This window comes from Notamacropus eugenii, chromosome 3 (assembly GCF_028372415.1).
Source record: "Notamacropus eugenii isolate mMacEug1 chromosome 3, mMacEug1.pri_v2, whole genome shotgun sequence".
Lineage (NCBI taxonomy): Eukaryota > Metazoa > Chordata > Mammalia > Diprotodontia > Macropodidae > Notamacropus > Notamacropus eugenii.
The window spans coordinates 96,222,553-96,238,737 of NC_092874.1; the positions used below are offsets into that span (position 1 = coordinate 96,222,553).

The window sequence follows — 16,185 nt, forward strand, 5'->3', positions numbered from 1 at the left end:
GTGCCAATGGACTCTTTGCAGTTATACAGATAAGACACTCCATCTCTTGACCGAGCGTTTTCTCTGACTGTCCCCCATTCCTGCAGTGCTCTCCTTCCTTATTTTTATCTACAGCCTTCCCTGGCTTACTTTAAGTTCCAACTAAATTCTTACTTTGGAATTCCTTCCCAACCCCTTGAAATTCTCCTGCTTTCCCTTTTTAAATTATTAACTATTTATCCTGTTTATAGTTTGTTTGCACATATATGTTTCCTCGTTTTCTCTTTCATTAAACTGTGAAGTCCCCAAGGGAATAGTTTGTGTTTTATTTAGCACAGTTCTTGGCACATGGTAGGTTCTTAATAAATGTCTATTGACTACCTGGTTGTATATGGGTGGATAAGGGAAAGTGTAGCCAGTCAGGCAATAATTACTTATTATATGTGTACTATGCACCAGGCATTGGGCTAAGCATTAGGAATTTTTTTTTAAAGGCAAAAGGCCCCTGCTATCAAAGAGCTCATAATCTACTGGGGGGAGATAAAATATTTTTTTAAGTTGAAAGGGAAGCAGGGATTATTTGTCTTGGGAGGGGGCATAATGAAGACTTATAGCTGGGTCAAAAATGATGAGATAACTGTCCTGAGTTCTCTCCTTATGTGGAAGATCTGGGAGGATCTTTCTAATGTCTACCTTCCACACCTTCCAATCTAAGGGAGGAAGAAATACCAAATCTAGTAGATACTAAGGAGATATGAGTTTCAGAGTTGATGCAGCCTTGTAGAAAGATAAATTACTGAAGATTTGAAGTTCTGTGAACCTTGTGACTAGAAGGTTGTTGCTGATGAGCTTTATTGCAGCTGTAAATCCATGTTCCTTTATTAGGTTTGAAGTGTCTATGGGACATAAAAATGAAGATAGGTGTACAGCAGGTAGTTGCTCAGGAGAGGGATGAAAGTTGGCTTTGAAGATTGGTGATCCATCTGCATAGAGATAAACCTATGAGATCCTGCCATATAACCAAAAGAAAGAGAGAGTAAGAAGAGAAAAGGGAACAGGACAGAGTACATTTTACTATGAGCTGCTAGAGAAAAGGGCTCTGCTTTTTTAGTTTACATTAAAAACTGAATGCTAGAAATTACCTATGTGAGAGAAGGATTTGTGGCCCTGAACTAGGCGAGATGCATTTGAAGTTTCTGGGTCATGTTCAAGTCATGCAACAAAAACTGATGTGTATGTACTCCACCTAAGGTTAGCCTCAGCCCTCACTGCAAGTTTTCATTTTTTCTTCTTCCCTCACTAAGAACAGGAAATTATTATTCTTCTTACTAGGCTCAGCTAACCACAGAAGCCAAGCTCCTTCTAATAAGAGCTACTGAATGTGAAACTATGAGGCAAAACTGGTCATAGGCTAGAGTGGTGACATGCAGGCAGGAAGTCACTGAAGAACAAATTGAGAACTAAGAGATATGAACAATTACTACAGAATGGAGTGGAGAGGGTGAGGGGGAGACAAAGAGGAGGCAAAAGTAAGAGAGGAAGAGGGCCAGCATCTGCCTTGGACAGTGTTGACAATTCCAGTGCAAACAAGCTAGAGTTGTCGAGTTGTCATCTGCCTTGGATGATAAGGATGTGTTGATTAAAAGGTGTGTTCTATTGGAAGAATGAAAAAAATTATTTGTGGGGATAAAATTACAAACAAGACAATCGCTGTCTTCAAGGAGCTTACATTGTAGCAGGAGTACAAAATCTAGGTTGGGGATGATGTGGCTGGAGCCGGTACGTGCCCTGAATGGTGATGTCTGAAGAATTGGGCTTTGGCTTACTCCCCACCCCCATTTCTTATCTTGTTTATTAGAGAGGCACAATGGTATTTCTCTTTGGATTAGTTAATCATCTACTTCATTGAACAGTTTCCCATTGTTTTCTCATGCTCCTTCCATTTTCCGCTCTCACTGACTACTGACTCCCCAAAAAGAATTCCTTGCCCTCCCTTCCAGTAGTGTCTGTTCCTTTTCTTATACCTCTCTCCCCCAATTCATACATCCCAGAGTGGGAGTCAAAATACTCATTAATCCCCATGGCTACTAACAGACTCTCTTCTAGCACCCTCACTCAGCAGCCTCTCCTCCTTTGCAGTTCCCAAAGATATCAGCCACTACATATTCTGGTGGCAGTTATCTATCAATCACTGGGACACTCTTCTAGTAAATGAAGTGCCTGATTCAGTCTCCCCACCACTAGAGGACTTTAACATACATGTTGATGTTCCTTCAAATAACCTCATTTCCAAGGCATTCAATCTACTCAGTTCCTATGACCCAGTCCTCCACTCTACCTCAACTACACATAATAAAAACAACCTTGATCTTGACATTTCCTACAAATATTCCACTTTCATGATCAAGAGCAATGAAATTCCATGATCTGACCACAACCTCCTATCATTCTATCTCCTGCTATGTCTCACTCCTCCTAAAACTACCATTCATCCCTTCTGTGACCTGCAAAAATTCCACCTCTCAATATTTTGCCAGACCATCACTCCTGCTCTGGTTACATTCTTCGCGCTTCTCAATCTCAACCCCTTAGTGACCTGCTTACTTCTATGCTCTCCTCTCTTGACTTCTTTGTTCCCCTGCCTTATACTTCTCATGCCTTGCTAGCTCTAACACTGAGTTGTTGCCACCATCTACCTCTGCTGCTCTTGCTGATGCTGAGTGGAGCTGGAGGAAGTCACACAACTCTGCTTAATATGTCTATTACAAGTTTATGTTTTTGAATCTCAACTGAAACCTCCTAAGAGTGAGGCAATCCACTCATTCCTTCCTAAGTGATTCCGTATCTCACCATCCAGAATTATTGTTCTAAAACTTCTGTCCATAACTTTTCCACAAAATCCTTTCCCTCATTCTCTCAGCTGAGGTCCATACACACACAATTCCTTGACATCATTCCCTCTTATTTCTTCTTTAATTCCAAAGGGTCTAATGAAGAGATGGCCCTACTCCCCCAAACAATTCACCTTAATGTACTCTTTATCCCCTTCTATATATCTCTTTTCCCTTGTGATGATTAAAAAAGTTTGAGAGACATGGTTTCTGAGTAATTTCATAATTTTATTAATAATGCCAGCATTTTATTGATAAAAAAATGGTCATTTGGCCATCTCTCTTCGACCATAGACCATCATGTCTGTGAGTTCATAACTTATTTACCTTATAAATAATTGGTGTTCCTAATGGCTGCAAATCTGATTAGTTAACGTAATAGGAGGTGAGCTATATTAGAAAGAGGGGATGAACATGACATCATGTCACCTTTGAACACACTATCTCTATAACCGACCACCCCCCCACCTTGGGCCATCTATTCAAAGAATGTACACTCCATTCAAGCCTGAGCAGAACACAATGGCTACACCCCCAAGGTGAGGTCCTAGTCAAATCTAATTATCAGCAATATCCTTCAAGAGACTGAACTTATAAAATCATGACTTTAGAAGAGAAGAACACTGGATCTCACCAAATTATTGATTATCAGTAGTCACTTCTCTCACCCTTCCTCTATCAAACTCCTTGAAAAACACATCCATACTTGGTTACCTCCACTTTCTCTTTAATCACTCTCAACCCATTTCATTATGACTTTTGACCTCTTCTCTCAATTGAAACTACTTCTGGTGTCATAATGATCCCTTAGTTGCCAAAACTAGGGGTCTTTTTATCTTTATTCTTTTCAATCTCTCTGCAGCCTTTAACACTGTTGACCACTCCATTGTCACAACTCTTCTTTGCTGTCTTTGTTTTCATGAAATCGCTTTCTGCTAGCTATTCTCCTACATGTCTAACTATACCTTCTCACTCTCTCTAGGCTCTGTCTTCTCTCTCTACACTCTCTCATGGAGGGGGCCATCTCCAGTCACCCTGATGTGTAGCTTGCCACTGTACCCAGATGGCTATGGAGGAGAAAGCGAGACTATTGACTTGCACAGCCTTCCCTCACTTAAATCCAATTCACTTGCAAGTCATGACATCACCTTCCTCATGTCATTGTTATCTTAAAGAATGAAGGATAAACAACAACTCTCATGGTGACTTCAGCTTTTGTTTGTTCAACTACTCTCTCAATGGCAACAAGTCCAAGATCTAGAGATCCAATCTCAGTTGTTCTGTTTGGCTCCAATCCAACATCATAACCTGATTATTACACATTTTGAATGGGATGTCCCATAGATGTCTCAAACTCAGTACGTAATTACCTTCTTCCTATCCCATCCCCTCATATTTGTGAATATAAGGACATTAGGAGACCACTGAATTCAGGTGCTACAAGAGATTTGTGAAACTACTCGTTTATCCCTCAGAACAATGGTATGGGAAACACCACTCAACCAGTATTTTCTAAGTTGTCAGAAACGAATTTTTCACAAATTCCTAATGTAGTTACAATAAGAGACAAGACTTAAAAGTGGAGTCATAAATTTAGTTCTAAAGAGGAAAAGTTGTAAGCATTTGAAATCATAATGGACAGAGAAGATTTGCCAGTGGATAAAATGAAATAAAGTTGAAAAAGATATTATGACCTTGGACAGTGCTGGGTCTGGATACCATAAATCATAGAAAATCACAGATTCCTTAAAGAAGAACAATTGGAAGTTTGGACTGGTTATCTGACCAAATTCATGAAGCATTGATTGAGTTAAGAAACAGGTAGACGACTGCAAAGCTTTAAGCAATTGGCTTTTGAATTTATACAGCCTGAAGGCTATATATCCTGCAGTCATCCAGCAAAAATGGTTGAAAATGATTCTGTCAATGATGAAGCACAAACAGATGAATTTGTCATAAAGAGATCCCATTTCTCCATATTATATTTGATCATCAAGGGGAGATGTCCTATGTCTTTGTGGTATGTGTAGGCAGAATACTACTACAGGAAAGAGAAGCAGTAAAATTTCATGAAGCTGGAGAGGTCAGACTACATTAACAAGCATGGATATAATATTCCATTAAGAGCTGAGGGTGCACCTAGTTTCTACTGATTAAAAATGGAAACAGCTTGATCATGAACAGTTGTTACAAAGACTGAGATGGTTTGAGAATGAGTCCAGGTTTGCAAAGAGTGTTCTAACTTCGCAAAATACCATCTAAATTCATTCCAAGGCAACTCCTTATACATGTACCATAAGATGTTACAAAAAAAAAAAAAAAAACAGTCATCCTTGTTCATTCATTCATACTTAGAGGCAGGAGCTTATGGAAAGCCTACTAAGAAATACAAAAGGAGAAAAAATTAGGAGTTTGAGGTCACAGCACTCTAATGCAAAAAGGCCACCAGCTGACTGAAGTCAAGCAATCTAAAATCATTTCCATTACAACTATGGCTTAAAAGACTACCCATACCCATTTTCTAGAGGAAAATTCTAGTTCTAGTGCAATCTAGAGGAGATTTGAATGCTAGTGATTCAAAAGCTAAAGGCCGAGGAAATAGGTTCAGGAAACAAGTAAGGTACCAAGGACAGAGTTAGCCTTGCATCTTGAAATTGCCCAGAGCTAAAATATCTTTTTTTCTGGTTTATCCCTGGATTCTCTTCATAAAGGGACAAAGCCTCCATTCAATTCTCCATATGGCTGCCTAATTGATATTCCTAAAACATAGATCTGATGGCATCATGCCCATGCTCAAATATCTTTACTGGCTCCCTATTATCTCTAACTCCTCTATTTGGATTTGGATATCCATCCCCTGTCTGATAAGATATTATGCATTAGTGGATGAGCCATACTGGGTATTTGTATTTTAAAATATGATCATTCTTACCAAAGGAATAACTCAATTGTGTTTGAATTTTAGGCAGCATTGATAGAATCATAGAGCTGGAAAGGTTCTTAGAGATTATCTAATCCATCTTCATATATGAGGAAACTGAGGCCCAAGTAGATGGCCTGATTTCTTTAAGGTCCCACAGGAAGAGAGGCAGTCTCCAGGCCCTGATCTCAGTGAACTCCCTGTTATGCACCATAACCTCAATCCATGAAACATAATTTGCTACTGGCTGTATTCATTGTCTCTACTCTGTCCATCTTCTGTCAATATTCAGCACAACAAGACGAGTGACTCCACCCAAAGTTTCCACTATTTAAACCTGATTATTTCTGTGATTGTTCTAGGTAAACATGAAAGAAAGAAAGGTGAAAAAGGATGAAGAAAATATCTGAGGTAAGTAATATTTTGAAAGGGCACAAATCCCCATTTTCTGCTTGAGTATCAGAAAGTAGGAACACTCTAGTCTGGTATCAAGCCCCACCTCCACCCTCCCTCAGCATTGTAGCTCACAGGAAACACTTACTGCTTCTGGAGGGAGAGGGGTTCTGTTTAGTATGCTCTCTGTCAGCACAGGGGTTTGAGAGATATTCAAGGTTAGTAGCAGATGGCACAGTGGGTAGAGTGCTGAACCTGGGGCCAGGAAGACCTGAGTTCAATTATCATCAAAGACACTAACTGTGTGACCTTGGGCAAGTCACTTAACTTCTATTTGCCTTAATTTCCTCAATTCTAAGATGAGGATAGTGCCTTTGGTTGTTGTAAAGATCAAATGAGATAATATTTGTAAAGTACAATAGAAACTGGTGTCATGAGTTAGCAATACAAAGAGTTTTAGAGCTGGTAGGGCTTTATTTGGCAGATAAGGACACCAAAGCTCAGAGAGGGGAAGGGATTCAATAATCGAAGTTACACAGGGTATTAGCAGCAGAACTAGGTCTAGAGCCCAGGCTCACAGCATGGAGGGTTGTTGAAAGGGGCAAGCCTGAGTAGAAAGGGCACCTAAGTGAAAGCACTGAGAAGGGGTCAGAGAAGTCAACTCTGAAGGCAAGCTCACAGTGAGTGTTCAATTGTTAGATTATTGGCTTCTTAAGTGGAGAAACTGAAAGAGAACCCAGATCATTCTGAAAGCATCGATTTGATTGTGAATAATGGCCTCTCCCTGCAGACTCAGGAGAGGAGAGGCAGTCCCTGAAAGAACCCAAGCTGAGGCTACTCCTGGCAAAGAAAACAGGAACTGGGGGAAGTGCAACAGGGAACAGCATCCTTGAAGACAATGTGCTTGGGACCAAGCTTGGAACAATGCCAAGTGATCAGGATCTGCAGCAAAGGGAGCCAGAGCTGGGGCAGTGGGGAAATGAAAGCACAGGCAGCCCTGATATCTTTGGCCTAGAAGTGTCTACTGAAGGTCTAAGCTCTTAAGAAATCATTCAATGTAACATCCTCTCCTCCCTGGGGCCACATACACTGGTCCTGGGGACCCAGACGGGCCACTACTTGAAGGTGGACCAGGACACCATGACAAGGGTGAACGATGTCTTTGGAAATAATGTCATGAAGCACCCAGTCATCGTCATCACCTAGGAGTGACTCCCTGCAGGATTACAACCAGTTCATAGAAAGCAAGGCCCTGAAAGAGCTGGTTGTACATTTTGGGAGCTGGGTCTGTGCCTTCAATAACCAGGTCAAAGGGAGAGAGCATGAAGAGCAAATGAATCAATATAGTGGAGAGCCTAGTACCAAAAAGCAGAGGCATGCACTATGCCAATGAGATGGACAGACTAGTGGGAGAACTTCAGTGAACCAGCAAGGAGGAGAAACTCAGGAAAACTGGAGAGAAACTGGCTGAGTACAAAGAGCAGACAAAGAGGTACCAGACATCATGGGCAAGAGTCTTCCTGAAACAAGCACTCAGAGGTTTGTGGGACCCCAGGGAATCTGACTCAGTGCTATGGAGATTTAGTATGGTCATTCCTAACTTATTTTTGCCTTGGATAAGGGTTTTCATGATGCTTTATAATTATTGGTATAGGCAATAGCAGCTCTGAATTGCTTGTAGCTTCTCTCACTTGAATTAACTATTTAGTGAGGAAACTTTTGTGATTTAGGAATTCTGAGGCCTTGGAGCCTACAAAATTCCCCCCTCTTGTTCATGTCTAAACTCTACATTGCCACTTCTGCTGCTATATCCTTCAGAAAGTCTTCCCATTCCACACTAGCCCTCATTTCCCTCTTCTCTCTCACTTTTTTTTTCCATACAGTCTATATTTGGCTGGCAGTTATTACACATATTGTCTTGCCTTTTCACTTAACAGTTTCATGTTCATGGATTCAGTCTCCACTGAACTGTGAACTCCTGGAGATCAAGTCAAGGACCATGCCTTTCCACCCAGTAGAAGCAGAGAGTGGTTTACATTTTCACTGGTGTTCAAGATTTTCTTTTACAACAAACTTTTTTAAGGAGTTCAAATATTATTCTGCTCACTTTGCAAATGAGGATTGAGGTTTAGAACATTTAATTTGTTTACTCCCAGCAGGAATAAGAAATGTTAGGGCAAGGATTCTATGTAGGGCTTCTGATTTTAAATCAAAAGCATTCTTTCTGTTTTACCACTCTGTTTCTTCTTCTTCTCTGGGTAAGCTTCAGGCACATGTTGTCTTCATAAAGATGGGTTGGATTGAATTGAAAAGTGGACCTTTTATAAGAGAATGTATGATGATGTAACAAGTTAATTCTTGGGCTCCCCATTGAAGTCTTTTCAATACAGTTAGCGATTTGGGGCATAAATGCAGCATTTTTTCTACAGGTAATACTATCTTTAATATTTTCTTCCATAGAGAGTATTCCTACTCTTACTGAAGCTTTGAAGAAGACAGTGTTTTGAATTTTAAGAGACAGGTTAGCTGCCATTCTATGAGGAGTCATTTGATAAGACGTTTCTCCTTGTCAAGGATGAAGAAAAACTAGTACTTCTCTAGAAAACTGTTTGAACTTTTAATCTTGCAAATGTGGATGAGATTTCCATAAATATGCCAAATACATTTGAGCTGATAGTTGTTCTTTTTGAAGAGGACTGAAATAACATCACTATGTTAGAGTCAAGTTACAGTGTGTCCGACTGTGGCTGATAAGACCATATGAGGTCAGAATGCTCTAACACAGGTCAAGTACAAATAGTCCATGTGAACATTTGGAGTGGATGATGGTCTGTCGAGAACATTATGGAAGTAAGTGTTCAGTTCATCTCTCTAGGTTCATGTGTTTATCATTAATCATTGTGGCCCCATTAGCACTGAATAGTTGAGATGCACCATAGATCTTTGATCCATAAATAGCCTTCAGGGTATCATAAAAGCAGTTAAGATGGCTACTATTGGCATAAAACTGAATTTCATCTGCCTTCTTACTAAGGCAAGAATCCTACATCTCTCTAAGCTTCACTTGTACTTTACTTTTGATGGAATTAAATTCTGCCTTCTTAGAGATGGATGGACTAACCTGCTGGTAAACCCTGTGGAGTTTTTGTTTTTCATTTAGCAGCTTCTGAATTTCCCCATCATTTTCATCAAACCAGTCTGGATGTTTGTGAGTGTTCTGACCCAGATGAGTAAAAGCAGTGCTGTACACCAAATCTCTGAAAACTTCCCACTCCTTTTCTGCTCCACTGTTACAACTGTGTGTTGGCTCACCTTTCCCTCCAAGTTAGCAACAAACTGTTCCCATTCAGAGAAGCATTATAATCTGTTCACGTTAAATCTCCTGATAGTTATTTTACTTTGAAGATGCTGCTTTTGTTGAATGTGAATATTTAGCTTGGAGAGGATAAGTCTAGGATCAATCCAACACTCTGTACCACACATTGCCTTTGTCACTCTCACATCCTTTCTGTCTCTTTTCCTTACAATCATACAGTCTATTAAATGCCAATGTTTGATATAAGGGTGCATCTGAGAAGTTTTATTGCATTTAGGTAAATGGAAGACCGTAGATGATGTTGGTCCTGAGGTGCACAAGTGTCAGTAGTAAGTGATCATTGCTATTACTGTTTCCAACTCCATTCCTCCCTAGGACTCCCTGCCATGTCTTGTAGTCTAAGCCTACTCTAGTACTGAAGTCACCCAGAATTATAAGCTTGTCCTTTTTTGGCACATTGATGGTACCGTTCTCCAGGTCTTCATAAAATTTTTCTTTGACCTCATCAGTGTTCATCATAGTGGGAGTATAGGTACTGATGATGGTGGTGTGGCATTTTCCTGTAAATTGCATTGTCATGAGCCTGTCTTCATCCCTCTTCCATAGGCATACAAGCTTGTTGACTAGATTAGTTTGATTGTGAAACCTACACCAGCTTCACAGCACTCCCTTTCACTGCATCCATTCTACAAAAATGTGTATCTAGTTCTGACTTCAGTAACCTGGCTTTCATTTGCCAGTCTTGATTCACTCAAGGCTGCTATTTGGATGGGATACCTGCTGAATTCTCTCACAACAAGAGCTGTTAATTTTTCAGATCTACAGAATTTTGCCTTGTCTATAAGTGTGTGCAGGACCCACATCAGGGGCCCAGAGACTGAGGCTGCAGTGGAGGCTACAAGGGGCTGGGCCCAAAGGAGGACCTCATGTTAGTTATTATGGCTCAGAAAGTGGAGAGGGAGAGCCCTACTACTATTGAAATCATTACTGTCTTCCTAGTCAGTCTATGACCAGTATCCTCTTCAGCCCCTCACTCTCATTGCTCATATTCAATCTCATTTTTACCTTCACAACATCTTTTCTACATATCCTTTCTCTCCATTCATTAAGTCACCATCCTACTTCAGAACCTCACCAATTCTCACCTAGACTATTACATTAATTGGTCTTCCTGACTTAAGTCTGTTGTCACTTGAATCCATCCTCCACCCAACTACTAAAGTGATTTTTATAAAATTTAAGTCTACATCACTCCCTTAATCAATAAACTCTGTTGCCTCTGAGATAAAATATAAAATCCTCCATTTGACATTAAAAGCTTTTCATATTTTCACCCCTTCTTATCTTTGCTGTGTGCTTTATTCCTAGCATGCACTGATACAGCAACACTGATCTATGTACTGTTCCTCAAAGATGACACTCTTATTTCCTGTCTCCATGCCTTTGTCCTGGCTATCCTCCAGGCCCGAAATGCTTTCCCTCTTCACCTCTTAGCTTCTTAACTAAGCTCTGCCTCCTAGCTTCTCTGATTTCCTTTAAGATAAAACTGAAATCCCAGCTTCTGCAGGAGGCCTTTCCTGATCTCCCCAGTTATTAGAGTCATACTCTCTTGGATTATCTTCTGTCTAGTTTGTATGTACCTTATAAAGTGTCTAGTTGTTCAAAAATTGTCTCTACCATTAGGACATGAGCTCTTTATGAATAGAGATTGGGTTGTTGTTGGTTTTTTTGTCTTTCTTTGTATCCCCAGCATTTAGTGTAGTGCTAGTACATAATAAACTCTTAAATAAACGCTTGTTGACTGACTGATTGACTGTTGATCCACAGATCCACTTCATCCTCATGTAGTATAATCTTATGATTTGTTTTTTATAATTTTGCTGCTAGCCCATTCTAATTTTTAAGCTATCTGTTTTGAGTAGTCTTATGCCTCTTGTGCTAAGCTGCTAATTCTCTTTCCAAGTCTTCCCAACAGATTTCTCTTCTTTTCCAATCTTTTCCTCTGGGGCTCCTATTTCATTTACAATATGATTTTCTTGACACACTAGAGTTCATCAATGTTCTTCATAAAATTTAACATCTAGAACTGAAAGAATATTCCAAATATGATCTGACCAGGATAAAATAGCACCATCACCTACTTTGCACAGCATATTATTCCTCTTTTCAGTCTAAGGACATATTAGCATTTTATTTTGGCTGCCACCACAGGTATAACTAAGGTAGGGAGATAAAAGCTAGAAGGTAGTCTCAATACTTGCTAACTTTTAGTAGATAGACGCAAGTGAGCTTAACATTTAATTAATAATTATAATTAATTTTCCATTTTAGGAAAATTATCCGATGAAGTTCCCCCTTTCCCAATTACTGTAGTCTAATTGAACTTCTGACTTGACTATACCCTATTTCTACCCTGCACTAGCTTGTACCTATCTACATGGTCACTTTGGACAATTCACACTTTTCCTGATCATCAAAGATATTTTATTTTGTATCTTTGAAATTTCATTCTTCACAACTTCTTGTTACTTTTTGAATGATTTCTCCCAGAGATCTACAGGCCATGAGATCCAACTTATCATTTCTCAGAACCCTTTGGAATGTGCTGTCCTAAAATATAGGATGGATGTCAGGCCAAACTGGTTTTTGTCTTGTCTATTACAAATCTAACCTGGAATAGTCTCTTTCTCCTAAGTACCCATTCTTTTACTCAAGCAACACATTTTTTTCCTTATTGATAATAATCAGATCCAGCCTCGAATTGTTCCTGCTTATTTCTTCAGTGATAGATATGAAGTCTAATTTGCCTCCATGCATGATGATATATAGTTCCCCTTGCTTTTTATACATAATTGTAGACATTTGAGGCCTTTATTTTTCTGCTGATTCTTTCCTTGGGCTTTGCCTTCTGTGAATTTCTGAGCATCTCTGTTGCTATCCCTCTTTCTCTATTGTAATTATTATTTATAGTATATAGCTTAGTAATTATATGCAGGCAGGTTTTCCCCCCAGCTCCTCTTCTTTTCATCTTGAAACCCTTTTATTAGTAAAATTATAAACAAATAGCATTCTTCCTAACTGTTGCTTGCGGTACTTTGCCACAAGTCAAGAGCCTCCTTTTCATATGTTTTATGGACAGAAATCCAGTCCCATTTTCAGACACCATCTTCTTAACTAACTTTCAGGTAGACTCTAACGGACATAGAAAGTCCCTTAAGTTTTTCAGTTTTTTCTTATTTAATAGCTATTTTCTATCAGTATCACTTATGCCTAAATGAATCACAAGCATAGCTAGAAGTCAATGACTTCGATAAATATTGGGATGTCATCTGTCTTATCCTGGCAAGACAGCAGACGTCTCCTATTATTGCTGTCAGGTCAATAAGTACTTTCCCAAAATGATATCACTGACCTTTACCACTTGTTTCTTCTTCACTGACCCATGATTAGATGATCTCTTACAACACCCGTAGTGGCGCATAATCATCTGTGGGAGGACTAATGATTACTTTTACCTCAGGGGTCCAGCTGCCTCCTCATACTTAACAGCCTCATCTCTGTTTCTTAACTCTAATAGTTCAGTCATTTTTCTCCTTATCCTCAATGAAATAACAGCAGTAATACTTGAAGTATTTTCTTCACAGGTTGGTGTGAAAATCAAATGAGATGTTGAATGTAAAGCTCACCATAAACCTTTATATGTTAAATGAATGTTGAGTATTTTTTAATTTCTGTTTATTTTGCTTTTAATTTATGGGATTAAACAAGTATTTCCATGACATAGTAGAATAGAAAAAAATGATTGCACATGAAAAGGCAAATCTATTATGTATAACTTGTTCCTGCTTTTCAATATATAATAAAGTTATCATGTAAATTTCTTTTTTCTTACCTCATCTCCCTTCTACCCTAGAGATAGCTACCATTAGACCCAAATCATTTACATACATATGCATTTATATATATGCACATATTTGTATATAAATATATGTATGTATGCATGCATATACATATATGTGTATATATGTCACCTCTCACATCTCTAATCTTCTCATTCAGAAAAGACCAATTTTTACCAATTGTAACAAAATAATGAATTTTTATACCAAAATGATAGTCTTTATACTTGTCAAATACAAGGTTATTTTATTTATTTGCTGCTGTAAATTGTATATCTACTCTTTTCCATAGGTCTACCCTTCTATTTCTTAGCTAGTATGAGATAGATTTGATAATTACTGCCTTATAATATGGTTTAATATCTGATAATGCTATAATGTAGTGTAAGGGACTTGACATTCTGGGTAAAGCAGTTGGTTTTCTAAGACAAACTAAGAAGACCCCAGGAAAGATCTGACTTGAGTGAAGTGTAAACACCCCTAGGCCAACTCTACCATATCAACAGATAACAAGCCCTGGGGGGAGCTGGGATTGGGAGACAGCCTCAGCCTTAGAAGCTTTCATCTCAGCAACTGCGTGGGGGGATCTGGTTGCTGAGCAGAAGACTGAAGGACCTTCAACTGCTGAGGGACAACAAGCACAGTTGTGCTGATCAGATACATTGTGGGCTTGGCTGCCACTCCCTGGGAGAAGGAACTAGAACACATCTGGTGAGTGCAGTAGCAGAAGGGTGGGGACCCTGGGCTATGGGCACTTGTAGGACAGCACAGTGCCTGGTTTTAGTTCCTGGCAAAAGAAGACAACTATAGTTTACAGCCACAGGAAGGACTGCAGGAAGTAAGGTCATTTGCAGGACAATATGACCAGGGTCTCTATCACTGGATTAGGAGTGGAAAGGAAAGCACAAGGTTGGGCTTTGGGAGAGACCTCAGAAATAACAGTAAGAAGGACCTGAGACTTGGAGCATTATTCCCTAGACCTCAGGACTAGAATTTGATCACACTAATAGCAGCTAAAAGCAACCAAAAATAAATAAAAATGAGCAAGCAAAGGAGAAAGCAAAGAAAGAACCATAGATAACTACTATGGGGACAGAGAAGATGAGGGTTCATATTCAGAGGAAGATAATGGAGCTTAAAAAGCCACTCCTTCTTCAGTGAGAAACATCAAATGATATCAAGCATGCAAAAAATTTCTTAGAAGACCTTAAAAAAAGACTTTTAAAAAAGCAAATATATTTTCATATCATCTGCAAAAAGAGGTAGTTTTATCACCTTGTTCCCTGTTCTGATTTCTTCTATTTCTTTTTCTTCTCTTATTGCTATTTTAGGATTTCCAGTACAATATTGAATAATATTGATAACAATAGGCATCTTTGTTTCATATTTGATCTTACTGGGAAGGCACCCTGTTCATTTCCATTACAAATGATGCTTGCTGATGGTTTTTAGATAAGTGTTTTTTATCAACTTAAGGAAAATCCATTTATACCAATACTTTCAAGTTTATTAATAGAAATTAGTGTTGTATTTTATCAAATGTTTTCTGACTGTATTGATAAAATTATGTTATTTTTAACTTTTATTATTGATGTAATCAATTACATTAGAAGTTCTCCTTATGTTAATCCATCCTTGCATTCCTGGTATAAATCCCAATTGGTTATAATGTATAATCCTTGTAATATATTGTTGTAACCCTTTAGGTGATATTTTATTTAGGACTTTTGCATCTATATTCATTAATGAAATTGTTCTATAATTTTCTTTCTCTGTTTTTACTCTTCCTAGTTAAGATATTATCATATTTGTTTCACAAAAGGAGTTTGTTAAGATCTCTTCTTTGCCTATTATTTCAAATAATTTTATTTAATATTAGAATTAGTTGATCTTTAAATATTTGATAGAGTTCACTTGTAAATCCTAGTGCTTTTTTCTCAGGAAGCTCATTTATGGCCTGTCCAATTTCTTTTTTTAAAATAGGTCCATTTAGATATTCTATTTCCTCTTCTTAAGGTTTTTTTTGGTGGGGGAGAGGACAGGGGACAGGATAAGGCACAGAACAGGGGAGGGGAGGGGAGGGGAAGGGAAGGGGAGGGAAGGGGAGGAGAGGGGAGGGGAGGGGAGGGGGCAGTAAAACCCATGTCAACTGGGCAACTTTTGGCCATCTAAATTTACCTTCCTTTGGAGAGAAGGAAGGAGATGGAGAGGCAGACAGGAAAGGAGGAGGTGAGGTACCCAGCTAGTATTCAGCCAGCTGCATCTACTCACATCTAAAACCTGCTACACTCTTGAAACTAGGATTCCAGGGGGTCCCGGCCAAGGACTCCTGGGCCCCCCCTAGCTTTAGAATGATTATCATAGTAACTGTTGCTGTTTTCTACCCAGCCTGATGTCTTTCTTTTTCTTGACCTCATTAAAGGGGCCATGCTCTGGCTACTTCTTTAACAGGCCTATTCAACGAATGGGCGTTGCCTCACCCTAAGTGAGTACCTGCAAAGACCTTGGCCTAAAGGGCCCAAGATCTCCCAATGCATACTGGGCCATCTCCAGTCATCCTGAGGAATATCAGGTCACTGGATTCAGATGGCTCTGGAGAAGAAGTGAGGCTGATGACCTGCACATCCCTCAAAACAAAGTCAAGTGCAAGTCATGTCATCATTTCTTTGATGGCATGGTCTTCTTGGGCAATGAATGACGAACACAACACGATTTCCTCTTCTGCTAATCTGGGCAATTTATATCTTTGTAAATATTCTTTCATCTCATTTAAATTGTATTGGCATA

The 16,185-nt window shown here is 39.1% G+C and overlaps 1 pseudogene; it reads left to right on the forward strand.

The window, feature by feature from the left end:
* Positions 1-1,743: 1,743 nt before the first annotated feature.
* Positions 1,744-11,846, forward strand: LOC140531834 (GTPase IMAP family member 1-like; annotated as a pseudogene).
* The last annotated feature ends 4,339 nt before the right edge of the window (positions 11,847-16,185 follow it).